Below are 5,439 nucleotides of genomic sequence, written 5' to 3'. Positions count from 1 at the left end.
TATATATATATATATATATATATCATCATATGGTGTGAAAGAAAGAAAATCGTTACTCTAATAGATATAATGGTTCCTCGTGCAGATAACATGGACGCCGCTCGTGTTCGAAACACTGGGCGTTATGAAAACAAACTCGAGGAATGTGGAGACGCAGGCTGCATAACGAACCATTTTTGTTCTAATGGATCTAATGGAACAAAATATGGGCAGATTTTCACAAATTCAGATATGAACTGCAAAAGCAGAAATTTGATCTACTGCATTAAATGCCCGAATTGCGAGTAACCATATATTGGCGAGACAGGGAATGCATTATCAGAACGCTCATGAGTATATAGACAACAAATCCGGAACACTAATGTTCACCGAATTCCATTGAGTGAACATATAGAAACATGTAGTCAGAAAATATTTCCAATTTTTCTTTTCCACAAACTACATGACACAAGTAAGGTTGGAAGAAAGATAAAAGAAAAATGTTTTATTAAAATGTTCAAACCTGTTCTGAGCGGAAATAACAACAATAATATAAGGACCAGTTGATGATGTGGATTTAATAACATATGAATACAAAGAAATTACAGAAGACTCCCACCGACTGAAATAAAAACAAAGTTTGCTTACATGTAAACTGCATGTTAACTGGTTGAAATAAAGGCGGGATCTATGCCAGTAATATCTATGCGCCCGGCAAACTGACGTTTATGCTGCATGCGGACTGGTAAAATCCATATTTCAAAACTTCAGCTCCTTGAAGCTCTCTAAAAGGTATAAAAAGGAAGAAGTCAGTAATTTTACTACAGTTGTCAAGCGATCAACTGTCAGTTAAATACATTTTGAAATCTGATGATTACTACGAACGTATGAAAGCGCTAATTGAACTTTATGAATATTACAAAATTTTTTTTAATGTTTAACACACTTCAACATTGTAGAAATTCTTTTTATACAATAATAAAAAAAACATGAAAACCAGACCATGTTGTAACTTTATTATTCTTTACACACCGACACAAATTCGCTGACCACTACATTTATATTTTTTTCTCTTTGTTTCTCTCATTATTTCTTTCTGTGTTCCTTTCAGTTGAAGAGCGTAGCTCGAAACGTCAAAGACTTTCTCTATTCCCGAGCATTAAACTAATACATCCATTTGTTGTTTACACCACCTGTCTTCGTCTGTTGTTTATTTCGTAAATTCTCCCATATGTATGTATGTATGTATGTATGTATGTATGTATGTATGTATGTATAGAGTGTTAGAAGTGGTGTTCAGATATTGAATATTGAGAAAAGAGGAGGTCACCAGAATTTTGGAAACGGAATTTTTTTAGTCATTATTTTCGAAATTGACAAATAAACTTTTTGTGAATGTAGAAACAAGTCGTTTATTTGGATCTAGTTTTCTTCATCGCAAAATATGCATTTTTTAAAGGGAAGGAAAAAAATCTGAAAATCAGCTATAATAATGTAGTCTTCCAGTCTCGTTGCTATGAAGGTTTGAAGTTGTAGAAAAAAGAATTGGAGGAAAAAGTTAAAGAAGTTTAAAAATCGGGAAAACTCTCTATTTCTAGCCAAAAGCGAGACAGAAATTTTCTGCGTTTTGTGGATCGGTGTCAACTTTAAGGTTGTACCCTGTGAAATTTATAGTCTAGCTTCTGTGACATGACCTGTTCATTGTAGGTTTCTAAATAAACAGAAATACTTAATAAAATGAACATGTTTCATCTTACTGCTTTTTTGTTTCTTCATTGATTGTATGTTTTTATTATTTTCTTAATTTGTTATATTAATATATTTGTCTGCATCTGTTTACTTTATGCGTATTTCAGTATTATATATACCTGTCATGTATTTGTGTACATCATGAATATATAATGTAGATGTATGTATTCATATATAACTTTATATGTACATTTATGCATTGATGTATATACACACCCAAATATTTTATAATTATAATTATGTTTATAATTATAGGATATTTGTATAATTTTACTTAAAAAAGTTATTTCAACGTACAGACTACTTGATAAAATTATTAATCATTAATTAATTAATTTTGCCCTTTTATTATTATTGAAATATATATATAAATACATGTATATATACATATACATACATACACACACATATATATATATATATATATATCGACTGGTGAAAGAAAACTCCGAATGACCTGTCCTTGTTTTCTTTGTATCGTCTATCTGGATGTTTTGTTGTCCCTTTTTCTTGTATCACCTAACTGTCTGGATGTTTTGCGTTCTTGTCCCATTTTGTATTATTTATATATATATATATATGGCGGCGTACGTACACTTTGGGCTCTTTTATGTAAGTATACATTTTTCCAAATCTTGTACAACTCTATTTCTGTCTATCAGCCCTTTCACTTTTATTCGTTCATTCCACTCTTTTTCTTTCGTTCCCCCTCTCTCACATTTCCTTGCCTTCTCTTCTTGCTCACTTTCCCTCCACTTTTCACTTCACCGTGTCCCTGTCATTTTTTTCTCGCCTCTCCTTAATTCTTTTGTCCCTCTGTCTCTACCTCTTTCTCTTCTCTTCCCACGTTACCGGGGTTCGACCAAGCTTGATCTTTCTTACCTGGCCGGCTGTTGTCCGTGCAACATCGATATTCCTCCCTGTGCCTGTGAAAACTTGTATCCCTGCCGTAAGGCTTTATTTCTACACACGCCAGCTTAATTTAATCCGTCCTTCCATCTTTTGGAATTTTCTCTATATATCGTGTTTAGCCACTAATTTAAGAAAAACTATATACATGTAGATCATCGCGTTATGTGAGAGAAAAAGAGCAAACAGATGGTTTTGCGGCGGTGTGCTTTTTTTATAGTGGGTTCGAGGAACAGGCATTTAAGTAATGCGATCTTTTCATTCACTGGCTGACGAAGTCTTATTACACTAAGCAGCCGCTGCCTCATAGTCAACGCTTTTGAGATCTTTCTGCTGACATACCTTACATGGTTTTTGAACACACTCACAAACAATAACCCACATTAACACATAAACATCGAAATCGTCAAGGGCGTCATTCATTCTTAACTGTAAGCATGCATCCCTCGCGTTCATTTTTGAGTGGACAAGAAGTTTGCCTCACAAACATGTGGTATTGTGTTCGGTCGCAGTTTCTAACATTCTGCAGAAATGATTTTACTCAAGCCTTGAGTTGACCAAAGCCACGTAAACGAAACAGGGTTAGCTGAATGTCTGCGGAAGTTCGTTGGAATGTCTTCAGAGGTCCGGTTTACTTCCTTTATCACACTGTTAATGCCTGAGAATTACATTAGGATAACATGCGCCAGTGGAATACTCAGCCATTTACAACATTATTGAATATAAGTTAGTTAACTCCTTGAATACTCAGAAACAGAGACCTATTTGTTTACCCTACAATAATGTGTGGGTGTGCGCGTGTATGTATGTATGTATTTATGTATGTATGTATGTATGTGTATGTGTGCGTGTTTCTTAGCCTTTCTCGTTAGCTTTACTCTTCTGTGGGTGTGTATGTGTGTCAGTGTGTATGTGTATGTGTGTGCATGTGTATGTGTGTGTGTGTGTGTGTGTGTGTGTGTGTGTGTGTGTGTGTGTGTGTGTGTGTGTGTGTGTGTGTGTGTGTGTGTGTGTGTGTGTGCGTGTGTGGTTGCGTATGTATGTGTGTGAACACAAATAATCCTATTGAATTAGTTTTACTTACGCGAAATATTGAACCCTATGAATATGTTTTTAAAACTTATATCAAATCTATTCAGAAAAAATATAATTCTGGGAAAATATTTATATTATATACATGTTTTATGTTTTTAATATTCACATGACAAAAGTGGAGGAAATACAAAAGCACAAAATTTCCCAGTATAAAAAAGTTTTGAAATAATAGAACTCAATAAAATGAAATATATTTTATTGTAATATGCTGGTGTGAACTGACAGAAACATACGCTGCACTCAGCTACAATTATGCAACTATCCTCAGTCCGTTTCCAGTTAAAAATTTTATGATCCATAACTTTTTACTTTCTAAATTGTGTTTTTTTCTTTTTGCTTCTTTTTGTTTCTTGTTGTTGGATGAAATCTAATAAATATATTTTTTGTACGCTATATAACCGAACATATTTAAGCATGTACGATATTTGCATTAACAATGATCTGTAAAGAAAGACACAGAAGATATGTCCACAATAGTTTGAAGTCTAAAATATTGGTTTCAAATTTTGGCACAAGGCCAGAAATTTTGGAGGAGGGTGTAAGCCGATGACATCAACCCCAATGCTCAACTGGAACGTATTTTAAAGATACCGAAGGATTTAAAGCAATGCTGACCCCGGCAGGATTTGAACTCAGAACGCAAAGACAGGCGAAATGCCGCTGATTATTTTGTTCGGCGTGCTAATGATTCTGCCAGCTCACAGCATTTTCAATATTTCAAAGCCTGAAATATTGAAAATGTTTCCGATATATTCAAATTTGTGTAGGTTAATCTCAATATATATATGAGTGAGTGAATGACTGTGTGTGTGTGTGTGTGTGTGTGTGTGTGTGTGTGTGTGTGTGTGTGTGTGTGTGTGTGTGTGTGTGTGTGTGTGTGTGTGTGTGTGCACGTGTGTATATTTATGTTATATTTTTTCCAATTTATTATGCATTTATTTCTGTAATGTCTAACAATGTACTAATGCGAATAACCAATAGGTAATCAAATATGTGCTTTCTTCCTTCTCTTAAAACAAACATACCTTCACTCTACCCACTTGGATATTTAAGCAATACCAATATCATCATCCAGAGCTACTGTCAGTATTGTATGACGTAGAGGGACAATTAAGTTATTATGTGATGGTTCTTACCTTTAGTAGTTGCTAGGACAATACTACCTATTACCAATGGCATATGACAAATCTATCAATAACATCTAACAAATAACAGTTGTGGCTGGGCATCTATATGCACTTGGATCTTCCAAACAACCATAGTTATAGTACGAGCATAGGAACTTTAAAATAAATGAAATCTGTTTATCCTAATCTTTTCTACATACATATGTGTGAATATATATGCCTGTGTGTGCGTGTGTGTGCGTGCGTGTGTACCTGTAGGAGCAAGTGTCGCTGTGTGTTAAGAAGTTTACTTTTCAACCACATGATTCTGGGTTCAGTCCAACTGCAAGGTACCTTCGACAAGTGTTTTCTATCCTTGCCACTGGCCGACCAAAGAGTGAATCTGATAGACAGAAGCTCAAAGAAGACTGTTATATACGCTCCCGTAACCTAGCGGTACGATAAAAGATACTGATAGTATAAGTGCTAGGGTTTAAAAAATAGATCATGGGGTCAATTTATTCGACTAAGATTCTTTCAAAGCGATGCCCATAGCTTAGATCTAATGGCTGCAACAAATACAAAATACAAAATACAATAT

This window comes from Octopus bimaculoides, chromosome 20, assembly GCF_001194135.2.
Source record: "Octopus bimaculoides isolate UCB-OBI-ISO-001 chromosome 20, ASM119413v2, whole genome shotgun sequence".
Lineage (NCBI taxonomy): Eukaryota > Metazoa > Mollusca > Cephalopoda > Octopoda > Octopodidae > Octopus > Octopus bimaculoides.
The sequence above is the reverse complement of the archived record's forward strand: the minus strand, read 5'-3'. Positions refer to the sequence as shown.